Source organism: Colobus angolensis, unplaced genomic scaffold (assembly GCF_000951035.1).
Source record: "Colobus angolensis palliatus isolate OR3802 unplaced genomic scaffold, Cang.pa_1.0 Scaffold394, whole genome shotgun sequence".
Lineage (NCBI taxonomy): Eukaryota > Metazoa > Chordata > Mammalia > Primates > Cercopithecidae > Colobus > Colobus angolensis.
The window spans coordinates 314,190-331,928 of NW_012117310.1; the positions used below are offsets into that span (position 1 = coordinate 314,190).

The window sequence follows — 17,739 nt, forward strand, 5'->3', positions numbered from 1 at the left end:
GGAGTTAAATGAAAATTTCCGGCTTTCACTGAAACTGTAGTAGGGGGATCCTGCGACTAAAATAAGCGGCGTTAGTGGGAGAGAGTGGGACGTGTCGTCGGGAGTCGGCGGAGTTTCTAAACCCAGGGTCGCCCAGAGTTGGGGTTTTGACAGGGTGAAGCCGGGGGTATCCTCACTGTGTGACGTGGACGGATGGGAAAAACACAAAACAACCAACAATAATTATGAGGGCCGATGGGGGTGGTAAATACCAATACTTTCCAAGAAACTGAAAAATCAGACCAAAAAATAGCTCTTCTCTTAAAAAAATAAAGAAAAAGTTTGGCAGGATGCCTTGCAGAAAAGAAAATACTAATCTGTTCAAGCACTTTTCACTTTCAGCATGAGCTACATTTGTTTTGTTTTCCTTCGCTTCCTTTCTGCCTCATAAAGCCCTATCTTTTCCTTTTAGACAGAGGATATGGTTTGGAAATTGTCAGGCACTCTTATGGTTAACGATCTACTTGAAGGGGCTGGCGGGTTCACAATTATTAAGTGGTTAGTAACTGCTGAGGGTTCACTAACGTATTATAGAGGAGCTAAAAAGACTAAAATTTAGTGTAAATAATAGAACTGCAGATAGTAGATACATACACAGAAAGAGGAGTGCTCAGTTTAAATGCATTATTGGAAATCTGAAATTTGAAACCTTGTAAGAATGTATACTTTACCTGCTGAGAAACCCTTGAATACAATTATTTCAGGTGAAAATGAGATTTTGGAGAAAAAAAGTCTTTAAAACCTTCTACAATGGAGTAAAAGAAAATTTGAAATAGCTGTCTTTTTGGAAAGAATTTGGTGTTCTCCCCAAAATCTCTATCTGTAGAATACTTGAAACCCTTTAAAACATACTAAAGAAAAACTTTTCACAAAATTATTTACTTCAGTGCTTTGTAGAAAAATTAAAACCCGGCAAAATTCTGTTTGAATTGGACATAGTACTTCTATAAATCTTTTGACTTTAAAACCATGTTACTGATCTCATAGTAAATCAAATTTTTGCCTTTATAAAATTGATTCTATATTATAGTGTAAGGTAAGGCTAGGGAAATAAAAAATTGATGCATTTCCAGTAGCACATATTTTGCAATGCATTATAATACTTTTTTCTTTAAAAATAAAAGTGAATAATTGTATGTCTTTAAGCTTAAGATAATTCATAAAATACATTTGTGTTAAGAGCATGTCTTCTAAAATAAGATCCAGTTTTCTGAACAAAATTTGTATTTATAAAGCTATCTATAATCTCATATACCTTATAAATTTAATAAGGCAAATCATTAGATTTTATATTTACATAAAATATTAGATCACTACAAATCACTAGACTTTAAGCCAGAGACACAAATAGGAATCCTCCATTTGGATAATTGTTCACACTTATCATTTGCCTTTTAAAACAAGGTTTACTTGATGGTAATTAACACGTTTATATAATCCAGAAATAATTGCCAGTAAATAGGAACCAGCACATCATGGCTAGAATTTATTTGAATAAATCATTTATTTAAAAAATAGTAAGCTACAAATATCTTTTAAATTAACAGAGAAGTGTCTTTTCTACATTGGGTTGAATTTTTAATTACTGAATTTGACAACAGCCATTGCTAGATCAGAAATTCCATGATTTAGGTTACTAGAATATTTGGACAATGTAAAAAACAATGAAACTTTATTTAATTATATATGTTAATACTGAGTGTTAACTCTCTGTCCTCTTCTTTTCCTGATATTGCTATCTTTTATGTTAATTTATTGTTGTTCACTCTCCCTGGTTATGGTTCATATTAAATCCCAGTTGGTGAAAGCTTCAGACCCAAGGAAGTTTTTACAACTGATTGTATGAAATTAGTAAATACCAGATTATTTTTGTTTATGGATAACTTCTGCTGTGGGTAACATGTTATCATAAGAAAATTTATTCAAAGTTTTTAAACTGTGAACCAAATTTCAACTTCTTTGTTTAGGAGTCTTCTGAGAATTAATATATAGAACTCAAGAATAATGACTCCAACCAGTATTTTCACACCACATATCAGATATTCTGAAGTTGCAAATCATCTTACAGGTATTTAAAAATTACAATTCATGGACTTATTTCCAAATATGGTGGTGTAACTTACACTGAAAGACTTCTTAGTGTCACATAAGGAATGTATTTCATGAGTGAACATTTATATATCAAATACCTGTACAATTTTGTTTTCACTGAAATAAACATAAAATTTTAAATTCTGGTCTATGATTTTTAACCTTGTTAAGGAAATGAGTAATTTAGTTACAAATAATAATAATTACATAATGTACACCTAAATCGAATTCATTTCTGATTTATATTAGCTGTTTGAGTCTATAAAATATATTTTCCAGAAACTCAGAAATGAGATTTTGCTGTAATTTACTACACAATTATTTTAAAATAGACTTCTAGTTTAACTTTGAAACAAGTTACTCTACTTTTTAACCTGATTTATGTGTTTGTGTACATGTTATCTTTATTGAGTAATAATCATGAGAAACTATAATTTTAACAGAAATAGCATAATATAAATGCAGTGCGTTTTAATGCATTCTTGTTTCCCTTCTCAGACATTTCCAAGATGTTTTCTTGGGTTTTCCCCTGAACTATATTGTTGAAAGTTTGCTAAATATCTTAGGAAAAGTCAATTGTATTATCAACTTTTTGCATTGTAAAATTCTGAGCTTTAAATGATTTTTAAAGTTCAGTCTTCTAAATAAATTATTTCTGTAAATTTGGAAATGACCTGGGTTTTTCTGTTTTTACTGTTGCATGTGATCTATTGCATTGCATTTGAGCAGTGAAACTTGAAATGATTTTGATATCTGCCATGAGGGAAAAAATAGAAATAAGGTAGTAGCTTATAACATTTAAGGAGGAAAAAAACAAACATTACTATCTTTTGGAACATTCTGCTTCCGTTGGTTCTACTACTCTATAATTTTCATTGTGCAACATGTCAGTACTATGTTCATATTTGTATAATTGCCATCATCTTTTTTAATTTTTCCATTTTGATAGACACCCATATCGTTTTTTTCCTTTGTGTGTGTGTGTGTGTGTGAATACCTGTATGTTCTTGGCATATTGTTATGACATGTTTGAAACATGTTCTTAAGATCCTTTCATCATCTATATTAGAATTCTGAGTAATCAGAAAAATAACTATGGAAATATACTTACAAAAGATGGCGATAATCACATAAAAAATCTATGTTTTCTTTCTATTTACAGTGACCTGTAATTTTCACTTGTTTCTAACATTTCTTTTCTGAGATAATACTTGCATCTCAGCTGCACACATGGCCTAAAAATTGTGTTGCCATAGCTGCTTTTGGTTGAGCTAAAAGGTGTTTACATGCTTTAGATAGACCATTCAGTTGGAGCAGTGAAGGTATAACACAGTGGGAGTGAACAATGATAAAGTGGAATCTCAGAGGTAGGAGGAGGGACAAAGAAGGCACCCAGGGAGAAACTTCTGTGAATGGCCTGGCAGCAGGGACAAGTGAAGGAAGCACATGCTGAGGTCGTGGGGCTGAGAGATGCAGCCTCAGTGCTTATAGGTATGGCGTAGCCAGGCAACCCGATTCTTTCAGGATGAATGGCCTTCTGTGTCTATCCTATTATGCAATTAAATCTGTCTTATTAAATGAGGTCATATACTGTATGACTCCATATTCACATGTAAATCTATTTTATGTTGTCTTATTCTAGATTTTTCCCAAAAATAACATAGAATGGAATTCTTTGCAGAATTCTTTGAATGCCTAGAAGAAAATATATCATAGCATAGTTCTGTGGATCAAACATTTTACCATAAATTGAAGCAAGAGTTTGATTTCTAAACCTTGTTATAAGTTTGTTCAAAATTACTCACATCTTTGCATCCCCAGTACCTAGCGCAGTAACTGGCAAGCATTTTATGTCCAATAAATGTTTGCCAACAGAAAAGTTGACTTTGCATCCTTTAGACCATCTTCTTTGGAATGGCTTAATAAAATTTAAGGACCTATGTGCTGATTTCAGGACCTCAGAAATGTGTTTTCTCTACCTACAGTTCTTTTCCTTTTTAGCCCTCTTCTCTAAGTCATGTCATCCTTGCACGCTCAGCTCTTCCATAAAACCTTTGAAATTCCTTCAGCTGGAAGACATCCCCATTTGCTCTAACTCCTGAGGCAATTCGCTTTCTACCGTACTAAGCTACCCTAAGTCCTCTCCAGAGCATCCAGCATGCAACTCCTAGTTGTGCCCTCTGGCCCTGGTAAGTGGTCAGTAAATTCAGTAATCATTCTTGTCCCCTTCTAGGAGTGTTACTGAGTCAGGCGGGCACAGAACAGACGGGTACATCGTGACATAACTAGAATAACATTTGAAAGTTGCGGACCAGTGTTCCATGTTGCTTAAACAGGAAAGAGCCAGGTCATCCTGCTACTTGGGGTAAATTTGGTATGTTTTTTCTTGTGTTGCTGATATTAGTCATTTAAAACATTTTTGTCTGAAAGAAAATGTGTTTAGGTACATTTCTAGATTTGTTTGAAAGACAAATTCCTAAAATATTGGCTGAAAGAAAATGTGTTTAGATAAATGTCTCTGTTTCCTCAAAATTCCAGTTAAATAAATTTTATTTTAAAAGAGCAAATACTAGACTTTGAGGTAAACTAGATACTATATAGCCCAGAGTTTAGAAAGATTGCTAATTTTATTTGCCAATATCCTTAATATCTATGTAACTATGTCCTAAAAGATAGAATCCTTGATTTCTAAGTCAGAAGACTTGTGTTTTCATTCCCAGTTCTTCCTCTCTCAGTACTTACTATTCATTGCGTCCTCGGTGACCAGTCATTTAATTCTTCTGACCTTCAGTGTCCATGCCTATTAAATGGGTTTTCTAATGATTCAGAAAGATATTATAAAACAGTCTGCAGAGAGACAACAAATAATTTTATCTTCACAAGAGAAGATATGGAGATATGGAAGTTGCTGTTCTGGGTATTGAAAGACCTGAAATTTAAACTGGAGTTGGCCACAAACTACCTGTATATCCTTGGGCAACACACTAAACCCCTGGGCTTTAAGGTCCTCATCAATAAATGAGATGATTGGACTGGATGATTTCTATAGCTGCTGCAGCTTGAAAATGCTGTAGTTCTGAGCAGCGTTATATGCCAGGTGCCATCATTATAGATCTGTTTTTATAAACCCCCTAAACAAGAGTAACATCAGAGGATAGACTCTGATGTCTGCAACCTGGAGAGGTTTCTGGATTTCAAATGTGAATTATATTGAGTTCTCTCTAATTTAACCCTGTAGGTTTTTAAGACTGAGTAGAAATGAAGATTTTTAGAAAAACATTAGGGAAATTCACTAGTGTTTTCATTAGAGATGGGGAAGGAGGAGCTAGGCTTTAATTACTCAGCCAAAACTAAAAGTGATAAATTAATCAACCCTCATTAACAAAAATGTGATAAATAAGTTACAATAGTTTACATAGAACCAGGATATCCAAGATTAGAAATCTTGGGTTATCACAGAAACTCTTCAAAGGTGTCATGAAACTTATCTCTAAACTATTAAAAACGTCAGTGCTAGTTGTACTCCAGTGAGAAAGTGGGAAGGTGGGGGTGGGAGGGTCAAAGGCAATATACTGTGAATTTGAGAGGTTGCAGTATATTTCTGGAGCTATTGATTAAAAGCCATTATTAAAACATGAGTGGAGGAACAGTTGTTCTCTCTGTGTTCTTATTTTCCACCGCATCAGACCATGTGCATTGTTTGAAGGTCCTTCTAGATGTTCAGGGAAGGGAAATATACGTAGTTAGGACCAGATAGTCATGGATTGAAAGTCTGGCTTTATTGTGTAACCTTGGGCTACATTCTTAAGCTTTTAGATCACCAATTTCCCTTATCAATAAAGTAAGAGTACTATAATCTACCACATTAGGCTGGTGTGAGAATTAAATAAGTGCTTGCTATATGCATTTTGGCATTAATAGACTTTTAATAAATATTTGTGTACAGTCAATATCCCTTTCACAAAATCATATTTTCCATTTTTTTTCTCTTTCGGGGGATAACTAATCCTTTAATGGAGATGTCTTTCTTTTTAACTGGAATGAAACATTCATTCATTGCAGGAAAATCAACCCAAGAAACAGCATACCCAAGGTTATCTTGGGCCTTGACAAAAACCACAGCTGACTCTAGGTATGTGAGGAATGGAGGAGAGGGTGGATTTTCTCATCAGAGACCTCTCCTCTTGTTCAGATCTTATCCCAGTGCTGCTGAATCTCCTTAGTCTGTTCCTTGCTGTTTTTCTTACCCTTTTCGTTCCATGTAGTTCTGTTCTTCCTTTTCTTAATGCTTTGGTGTGGCCCAAGGGCCATCCCATTATGTCCCTTAAATCTATACCCTATGTATTTGCTAGCATTTGTCTTTAAAACCCCATAATTTGCTGCCTAACTGCAAAAGGTCCCTCATTGGTTACTCTTCCATAGTCACTGTGTCCCCTCCCATTTCTGTTGAAGTGCTGAGTGTCCCCCTGTTTGTCACTGATATGGTTTGGCTCTGTGTCCTCACCCAAATCTCATCTTAAATTGTAATCCCCATGTGTCAAGGGAGGGAGGTGATTGGGTCTTGGGGGTGGTTTCCCCCATGCTATTCTTGTGACAGTGAGTTCTCATGAGATTTGATGGTTTTATAAGGCAATTTTCCCTGCTCTTGCTTGCTCTCTCTCTCCTGCTGCCTTGTGAAGAAGGTGCCTGTTTCCTTTTCTGCCATGATTGTAAGTTTCCTGAGGCCTCCCCAGCCATGCAGATCTGTGAGTCAATTAAATTCCTTTGTTTATAAATTATCCAGTCTTGGGTAGTATCTTTGTAGTAATGTGAAAATGGACTAATATAGTCACCATGTCAATCTCTTCCCTACTACTTGCCTTATCTTCTTGGTTTAGCATGACATTGCATTTCCTACCCCACACTGTCTCCCTAAAAACACTCAAGGGCAGCTACCGCACTTGCTCCTTGCTTTTTTTAACCTCCCATGGATATTTCCACAGTTCCTTGTCTTCTTGGCCTTTGATATGCAAATGTTACCTTGTCAGCCATTTTTCTCAGTTTTCTTTTCCCTATCCATAGGCCATCTGGACCTTGACCACTTAGTTCCTGTACTTTTCTTCTCCACTGACTCCTACTAAGAGAGGCTATAAAAATGTATATAGGACTATATGCACAGGACTATAAAGGATGATGGACTCAAAGGTGGGAGGGACTGAGGACTTTCTTTATATCTGAGTCCTAGTCCAGCATCATTAGACAGTAATTACAGGTTGAATGAAAGATATATCACAAGAAACACAGGTGTCACCAGATAATTTTCCACCTCAGAAGTCACCTGGTACACACTTCTAGGCCACATCTTACTTACCTGTTTTCTTATAATGGATTCCATGTTATCTCCTTTGAGGATGAACTCTTAGGCAGGGCTGGTAAAGGTTTTCATTTTTATTGTTACAACACCCTCGGTCTCCATCTTTGCGTTGCAGCACCATGGCTTCCCTCAACAGGAGCATATAGAGTGGTGGATGGGAAGCTCAGGAAGCTAAATTAATCTGACCCACCCAGGTCCACGCTACGTCAAAAAGAGCCGTGAAATCCAGGTGGGGAAGCTTAAACCTGATTATTAGGCAGAAAACACAGAAAACACAATTGATTTAAGATCTGCCAGCAGAAAAGGTAGTTCTTGGAGCAGTGATAGGACAAAAGCCACACAAGAAAGATGACTTGGCAGTCACAGGCGCAGGACGTGGAAGTCAGAGAAGCCAATCTTCAGGATCCTACAAGTGGTGAAAAGACCCCAGCTGATAGTCTAGGAAAGAGGGGAAAAAAAGAATGTCTACCAGAGAGAATTCAAAGTAAACATTTGACAGGATTTGGTTAATAAGACAAACAGAATAATGAGAAGAGTCCTGCCAGGATAGCTCTAAGCACTTTGTGTAATTTGCCCATTTAAACCCAATTATCACCATTTTGCAGACAATGAAACTGAAGCATAGGACCAAACTCCTTATTAGGTTTTGGGTTTGAGGTATTAAAAAAAATGGTGCAGCTCACAAGAGATAAAAGAAAGACGGCAAAAGTAGATGACTTGATGACGGTTTTAAATTTGAGATGACAAATAAAAATATCTAGTGGCACAAGGAGTAGAGAGCTTATCACCTTTGCCTAGCTCTGCCTTAAAATAACACCTAGACCTAGCATCCTCGAGAAACCCACTGCTGTTTCCAGAAGGCATTCTGCTTTTCTTCTTTCCTATCTGTGGGGCCAGCTTCATGCATCCTTCAGTGTAGTGCAGGTCCTAGACTTGGTATAATTTCTGCTTTGCCATCTTAATAATTTTTGAATTAGATGTCCCACATTTTTATTTTGGACTGGACCATGCAGATTATGTAGCCAGTGCTTCCTACATGATGGAAGGTCTGGGATGGACATTCCAGATGTGGGCATTCGTTTTACACTTTCAGCCTCCTTCACCTTCAAGGGATGTTTGATCCTTCAACTCTTTCATGAAATTGTTCTTTCCAACACTGTCACTGAGGCACTCAGATACAGGTTTTCTTTGTTCTTAGGTTCTGCAATTCTAACACTGGTTTTCAATCTTTCCTCAAAATTCTCTTCTGTCTTAGCTGTCTGGCACATGACTTCTGCCACTTCTTGATTCAATGTTCTTTTGTCTTGCATTACCAGCTTTTCCTCCTGGTCCTGCCTGACATCTGGAGGTATCTTCTAAGACTTAACAATCAGCAGTTGAATTGTTCCTCTACAAACTCATTTAATCCCATTGAAGTTATCAAGCCTTCCTCTGTGCTGTGCACATAAAAATGGGTTTCCATCAGCCTTCCAGTATTCATTGCCTCAACCCTAACTACAAACCCGACCTCTTTCACTCTGCTTTTCTCTGCCTGCCTACACTGCTCCCACTTGCTGACTGAATAACTTTTCAAACTCATGGCCTCTTCTCACTGTTAGCCTTCACCTTTGGCTTTTCTACTCAACCGCCAGTGTCAGGCATTCTCTGATTCAGTTGTTTTAGGCCACCTTGGAAAATACTTTATCTAATGCAGTCCTGTTCTGACCAGGCACTAGAGGCCAATGCTCCGATGGGGTTGGCCTTAACTCTGTTAGGGTCCTCCCCACAACTTCTTCAAATCTTCTGTCTGACACTGAAGCTGAGCAAGTCTGACATTGAATTTTGCAAATCAGAGTCCCCCAACCCACCCACCATCTTTTCTTTTCTTTTCTTTTTCTTTTTCTTTTCTTTTTTTTTTTTTTTTTTGAGACAGAGTCTTGCTCTGTCACCCAGGCTGAAGTGCAGTGGGATGATCTCCGCTCACTGCAACCTCTGCCTCCTGGGCTCAAGTGATCTTCTCACCCCCAAGTAGCTAGGAGTAGATGTGGCCACCACTACATTTGGCTAACTTTTTTTTTTTTTTTTGTATTTTTTGTAGAGACAGGGTTTCACCATGTTGCCCAAACTGGTGTGAAACTCCTGAGCTCAAGCTATCCACCCACCTTGGCCTCCCACAGTGCTGGGATTACAGAAGTGAGCTATTGCACCTGGCCTCCAACCCACCCTCTTCTGTGTTTGCTAAAAGAGCAGCTTTCTTTAATAGCACACCACTTGTAGGCAATGCTACTGTATTTCCCTAGTCAATTTTCTATCCTGCTTTCCAGAGATTATTTCATTTCTTCTCCTATCTTCCCAAGTCTCCAGCACCTTCTTCCTGGTCTCATTATCATGACACCTTTGCTTTTTATTTCATTGAGAAAATAGAAGACATCAAGAGAAAAGTCCCATGCACTTTCCCTGCACACCCTTCTTGAACTACTGCCTTCACTGTCCCCAGGACTTCACTCTCTTGCTGCTTTTCCTCCCTCACAGCATCTCCTATTCACTCCCTTGTTGGTTACATCTTCCTCTTCCCAACCTCTAGATTGCTGTATTCTGGGGCTTAGTGCTCAGACCTCATCTTCCCCTCTCCACTCTCACTCTGGGTGACCTCATCTAGTTCCAAGACTTTATGGATTATTTGCATACTGACATTCCAAAATTTATATCTCCATTCGGATGTCCTCTTTGAATTCCAGGCATGAATATCTGCCTACTGGATGTTTCTGCATAAATGTCTAACAGACATCTCAAACTTACACATCCAAAACTGACCTCCCCAAATTCCTTCACCCACATTTTTTTCCATCATAGTAAATTAAGAAATGCATTCTTTGGTCACTGAGTCAAAAATTTACCAACCAAGTTTGACTTCTGTCTTTTTTGCATACGCTATAGGCAATCCATCAGCAAATCCTGCTAGCCTTATAGTCACAGCTCGACTACTGGTGGAGCCACCTTCATCTCTCACCTGGTCTGTTAATGTGTTGCAATAGGCTCCCAACTGATCACCCTGTTTCTGTCCTTGGCCCTCTGCCTTCCGCACACAACAGTCAAAGTAATCCTTTTAAAACCAAAGCCAGATCATATCAGTCTTCTTCAGTATTCAGACCCTTCAGTAACATATCATTTCTCTCAGAGTAAAATCTGAGTCCCTTCCATGGTTTGTAAGTCCTTACACAATCTGACCCTACTCCACCAGTACTCTGATTCTTCTCATCACTCTCTCTCTCGCTTTCTCTATGGCATCCAGACTGGCTCCCTTGCCGTTCCTGAACTCACCAAGCACATCACACCTCTGAGCCTTTGTACTTTGTTCCCTATGGCTGAAAAACTCTTCACCCACAGGTCTGTCTTTATCACTTCCTTCAGGGCTCACTCAAAAGTCACCAGAGGGGCATTCTCTGACCACCCTACATAAATTGTGTTCACCACAGTCTTTCCCTTTCTCCATCTTACTTCACTTTATTTTTTGTTCTCAGCAGTTGTCACCATCTGACACATTATAGAGTTATTCATTTATTTGTTTTGTGTCAGTCTCCACCATACCCACCAGAATGTTTTCTACAGGAGAGCAAGAACTTTGCATTATAGAGTTATTCATTTATTTGTTTTGTGTCAGTCTCCACCATACCCACCAGAATGTTTTCTACAGGAGAGCAAGAACTTTGCTATATATGCTCTTGTATCACTAAAACAAGCATTTGTCATAGAGTGGGCACTAAATAAATATTTGAATGAATAAATGAACTCCCCTTTTGTACTTGGGCTTGCAACTGGCCTATCCTTGGCTGGGTTACAGTTTACTAGTTAAGAATAACTGTCTATAATATATACCTTAGTATAATCTTCTTAAATTTAGGTATTTTGTATTCAACCAATTTCCTACTAGCAGCCTTCAGCTGGGATTGTTAAAGGTATTACTTAAGGATAATTTGTCTCACACACCAAAGATAAAATTAAATCTAAAATTACTAAGACTATAGAGTAAGTATATTCCATTAATTGAAATTAATGGAATAATTTCCTACACTGGAATGTGTGTGTAACAAATGTGAGTTTTGTTTAAAACATATGTCTTTCCTCATAGAGAGTGAGAAATAGTTTGAAAGCCAGAGATGGCCAGATTCAAGTCTCAATCCGTCAGCTTATTGCTTCAGATTCTTGCATGCTTGATGAGAGGCGTAGCATAGTGCATAAGAATGGGGATACTGGGGCCAGACTATGTTGGTTGAAATCCAGGCTCTGTCACTTGTTAGCTTTGTGACCTTGGGTAAGTTGCTTAACTTCCCTAAGTCTCAGTTTCTTTATCTGGGTTGATAAGATAGTTGATAATTGATAAGACTCTAGTGGTTTTTTGTTGTTGTTGTTGTTTTTGACAAGGTCTTGTTCTGTCACCTAGGCTGTAGTGCAGTGGTGCGATCCTAGTTCACTGCAGCCTCAAACTTCTGGGCTCAAGCAATCCTACCTTCCTCAGTCTTTGGAGTAGCTATGTACTGAGGATTTATTGAGTTAATTCATGTAAGCATTTATAGGATTGGTGCATAGTAAGTATGTGTTAGCTATGATTATTACTAATATTCCTCCTGAAAAAAACAGCTGTTACTTCTTAGAGTTTTATCGTCCTTGTTCCTGTGTACCCGGCACAGGATTTACTGCATTGCGCTGAGTCCAATGGCTTACAGTCACCACACCCTTTGAGCCCTTGCTGCTAGTGTTGTGTATTCAGTCTTTTCCTTCCTTCCTTTCACCCTTTTTTTCCCTTTTCTTCTCTTCCTTCTCTCCTTCCCTCTCGCCCATAAGTTCTGCCTTACCTTACTTTTTTCTATACATCCTCTCTCATACACTACACTCTGTTTTGCATTAGCTCTCTCTCTTCTCTCTTCCTTCTGCTGTTTCTGCTGTCATTCACAGAGTTAGAATTCTGGAGGGGAAAGACCTGTCATGTCACCAGGAAGAGTCCTCCCAAGCAAATCTTTCACAGTTCTCACTTCCTAGATAGAATTTTGCTCTTTCAAGCAGACCCTACTTTTAGAGATCGGAGACTCTTTATCAAAGACTCCTCGTTGTTCAAGTTGATCAGAAATACCATCTCAGCACTTTTAACCCATGTGTGGGTTGTACCAGCAATGTCTATTTCTTTAGAAAACACTGACTCGTCTTATCAACAATCGCGGGCTAACTGTAAAATCAACCATAACCAATTGTCTTGCTTGCTGCTCCTAAGGGGCATTGATAAAATAATGCGGTTGCTTTGGTGACTAATAAAGTTCAACTCCAATGATGGTGAAAATGTAGGAAGGAATGAAAGACATGTTCAATGGAAATACTGTTTTTTTTTCTTTCTTCTATTAGATTAGGAATTCCTCAAGTGAAGAGACCATGCATGCTCTATTTATTTTAAATATATATGACTAGTGCCCAGCTTAGTGCCTTACAATACATGCTCAGTAAGTAAATGTGCCTTGAATTTTTGCTTAGGCAAACATGGTAAAACATTCTGAGAACTCAAAGCCTAAAACCATGAATAAAGGCAGTGCTTTATGTGATTTTCATTTGGACAGCCTTGTAAAACACACAATTCTATGCACTGAATTGTCACACTAATGAAGTAATTATCACGGATCTTTGTAATCCTATGCATTTTTATAACATCTATTTTGTGACAATTATTATAAGTTGTTGTGAAATGTAAATATATATTAATTATTTCTATTACTTGAAAAACTCCTTGGAGAATTAACTCATAATTTACTCCACACATTCTATACCTATTTGCTGAATAAATGAATGAATGATTAAATGAATGATGTTATACTTATATTCACTCAGAATGTTTGAAGAGGTTTACATAATTGAATGGTTTTAATAAGTAAAAGTTAGCATCTATAGAATTTACATTGGTTATTACATTAGGCTATAAAATTAAGTGAATATAAAATTATATTAAACATAGTATTATTTTTTGTTGTTCAAAAGGCACTTCAAGATCTTTAAGCTACGAAATTAAAAGAAACCAACAGGTCTCCTAAAAATATATCTTCATCTTTTGTTTTGGTCTACCAGTACTTTACTATGCCTTTAAAATAAATCTGCTTTGCTAGTTGCATAGATTCTGAATAAAAAGCAACTTTATATTATCTTGGAAAGTTTTAAGATGGTTAAATTACTTTGAAAAAGGCTGTAACACCAAACCAAAGTGATGAAAATGTTTGTGTTTTAATTTTTCTTCCATCCATTTGTATCTCAACATATTACATTTCTAGACAAAACTGGTTTGTACATCTCTCTTGCTTGAGCAGGAGGAAATCATTACAATGGAAAGAATTATTGAAAATGGTCCATGTTGTGTAATTCCCAGGATAAATGGGCTGAGTAGCAAATATTTCTGTTGTGAACTGTTTTATACTGAAATGTGCATTATTAAACCCATTTGTTGAACACATTGAAAGATCGAATATTTTCCTAACCCGACATTGGAAGATGTTTATTTGCCCCTGCCCAGATCTTGGCTTCCTGGAATTCATCCACATTTGAGGGGCAAAAAAATCATAGATGAATAAATCAGAAAAACAGAATTTAAAATTTATAAACACATATTTTAAACAAGATCATAAAAAATTAAAATAGTATACATAATAGAAACAGGATGTGGGGAAGCATATAGAACAATGTGGTAAGTGACCATTTTTCACATTATCATAAACATCCTATACATCTGCAAAACGCAGAAAGCACAGTAGTCACCAGACTATAAGAATCCGAAGGTAGCAAAAAGAATGCTCACGATCAGAATGGTTCGGGGGTGATTTTATGCACCTTCTGCTTTTATAAAGATATAATTTTAGATATACTGTGTATTTAAGTAATATATATTTAACTATTGCCCTTAAAACATTGCATATGCAATCAGGTTGTTTTTATTTCAGCTAGATTAATCTTATGTGTGCCCAATTCCATATTCCAAACAACCCTAAAAAACCTCAGTTAAAAAAAATCACTGGAACGCTTCAATACTAGATTTGAAGATAATAGTAGCAGCTGGAGTAGAAGGAGCAGAAAGCTGCTTTCCACCCCAAAATAAAACATTCTTTCTCTTTGATGATTCTTTTTCTTTCTTTTCCAGTAACTCTACTTTTTTCAAATTGTATTCAAAGTAGCACATTCAGGTATAGATTCATTTATTCATTCATTCGATAAATATCTACTGGGTATCAACCCTGTACCAGCTCTAGACTAAGCACTGGGACGTGTTATAAGAAACTTTTAGTGTGGCATTGGACTTCAGGAGAGATCTCAAGGTTAAAAATACAGGATTGGGGGTTAGGTAAATGGTGGTAATAGTGCCTTTAAGGCAGGTGGAAATGGAGAGAGTTAAGTGAAGAGACATCTGTATATTGAGGTGAAGAGGAGGTGAGGGTAGATGAGACCAGTTTGTAGGTGATTGCTTCACAGAGTCATTGCATGAATGGTACAGGGAAGATACAAAAGGCTTTGGGTAAGTGAGCAAGAATGATGTTTGTAGAGCCATTGGGGAGAATGTTCCCAGCAATGAATCAGAGGATTGTTGTTGGCATTTCCAGCACAGTGGAAGCTGGCATGAGTATGTTATAGTGAGCCAGGGCAGTTCCAGGTTTTCTCCAGCAATGCTCATCAGCAAAGGCAGGAAAATTAGAGAGTGCATATGATGTAAGTTTGCCCACTGATGTGGTGAATAATGAGAACTGGAGACTTGGTGTTAGAAAGGATGATAAAAGGGGTTGAAAAGAAGAAACTAGAAGAAACTTCCATTTTATAGAAAGTTAATGAATACATTAAATTGTGAGAGTTTTAGTGTTTATTCAACTTGGGGAGCAGAAAACAAGGAGGGAGGTGGGAAGGTGGAGAGGTGCAGTGGTAGAACCGTGGTTATGTGTGGAGTGTGAATATTCTTAGCACTGGTAATAATTAAATTCAGCGAATGATCTTGCTGGTGCATGACTCAGGTAGGCTGGGGTTGGAGGATTACAGGTAGCAAGATTATGGGATTGTATAGTTGAGGTATCTCATGGGTCCCTAGCATGAAATTTGAAGTTGTCAGAGGTGACGATGAAGAATGAAGATGTGGAGGAAAATCAAAAGCCAGGTGCTGTATTCATTTAGAAAGTTGGAAGTGGGTCTCATTGGAGTTCAGTAAATAACAGCTGTGGTGCCTTTAAGATGGCAGAACAAAGAACCAGTGTAAATTTTAAATGAGAAGAAAGAAATGGACAATTGAGTAGTGAGTAGTTTAAAGGTTTAAAGTGTGGACTTGTGAATTACTGGAAGAAAAATCCCAAGAGGGCCAGAATTTATTTTGAAGGCACCCATATACTCTATTCTAATCAGACAACCATATTTTTTTACCAGACTCATTTAAATCAATATTAGTTGTTGTTGATTTTGTTATTCATCATTATAGATACTGTCTCTGGTAAGAAAATGATGTTGTTTTATTCTGCCTTCATTCCTTTCTGGCACTGTTTTGTAGTGTTTCTTCATAGTTCCCAGTCTTAAAAAATGTCAAATTAGTGGGAGGATATGCTTTTCCAAATATCAGATATCCTAAGTTTTTCATATATATCAAGACTGTGATCCAATTGGTAGAACCACTACACTAGAGAGCATGTTATTTTTCAAATCTTCTGTATCTAAAAAGAAAACACTGTATTCTTCCTAACATTTTCTCCCTGAATACCAACATTTATTTAATCTCACTCATATAATCATACTCTTGGACTAGTTTTCCAAACTACTATTATATTAAGTATGTAAACTGTAACAGATGTAATTATTAAATTACCTTTTGCATTAGAATAGAGAACATACATTTTTATGATTTTCTTGATGTATAAATAATGGCCTGATAACTTTACAGACACACTGGTATATTCATAGATACTCTGGTCATTGCAAAGTCAGTTCCTCACCCTTGTAGCTAAATAATTTCTATACAAAGCATACTGAATGCTATTTAAATCATAAGTCTCTTCCAAGAAATTTCTTCTCTTCCTAGAAAATTATTTAGTAGGGGCAGTATATGGCAGCAGTAAAGGTTGTTTTTGACAAACACCTGTCCTTTACAGTTAAGTGCTAAAAGGCAGGTGTTCTCACATTTATTACACTTCTATTGTGCTTTCCATCACTAATGTAACACTTATCTGAAAATCGATAATTTTGAAAGATTTCATAGCTGCAGTACTCTTTGTGCTTTATCACTAAGAGCAAACAAACCCTGTTCATTCAGTGGGATGAACTTATTACTTTTTAATCCTTATTTAAGTAAACCTAGTTTATGGAATTCCAAAGTAAGATATTACTGCTTTCCTACCTTCCTTCCTGCAGTGTTAATTCTCCTTTGGAAGACAGTCATCTTGCCTGCTGTATCCTTCTCTTAGTCTAACTCTTGTTTGATATAAGATCAAAAGGCGTTTGTTTTCTGTATCAATTAGGCAGGCTGTCTTGTCTCAATGAGATTAAGTAGCCTCTGAAGAGAAGTGACACCAGGGAGGAGGTAGATGAGCTGATAGTTAACATACAATATGGCTGTCTTAATTCTTTCAAAATGATAGTTTGGCTAGTCTGATGTCTTTCTTTTATAATTGTGTCCGTGGCTCATTTGTTCAGAGCAACCAAGCAGCACACACCAAACCTGATAGTCAGTGGTTTGGGTTTCTAATAAAGCTGGAGGGAAACATCAATCTTTCCTAGGCTTAACATTTTTTTTTTTTTTTTCATACTAGGGAAAGGCTCTAATATTTTCTTGTTTCTCAGAATTTTTTTAAGGACATTCATGAAGTACCAGAATATTTTATTCCAAATAAATGATAAATTCAATATCCAGTATTAACCCCCAAGTTTCTTAAAGAAAATGTTATCAAAAGCAATTGTTGAGCCCCAGACAAAGCTATGCAAGCGGGGTATCAGTCCTGCTATAGGTAGACTCTATCTAGAAACCTGAGTTTTTATAGCCTGAGTTGTCCGTGGTCATATTTAACCACATTTCTTGAGATAAGACTATAATTATCTCATTACAGAAAGTGAAGCAGTGTTTTCAAAGGAGCAAACAAAACACTGGTATTTATTAACAACATTTTCTTTCAGCGTATTTCCTCTCACTTCACTTTCAGAGATTTTCTAGCCAGTTGCTTCTCTAAGAAAAGATTGTTAGGCACAAACTCCCTAAGTTTAGCTCCCTTGCCATCATCAGACTTCTAGGC

The 17,739-nt window shown here is 36.9% G+C and overlaps 1 long non-coding RNA gene across 1 annotated transcript in view; it reads left to right on the forward strand.

The window, feature by feature from the left end:
• Positions 1–17,739, forward strand: part of LOC105521034 — a 76,141-nt gene that overhangs the window by 471 nt on the left and 57,931 nt on the right. The window lies entirely within an intron of this gene.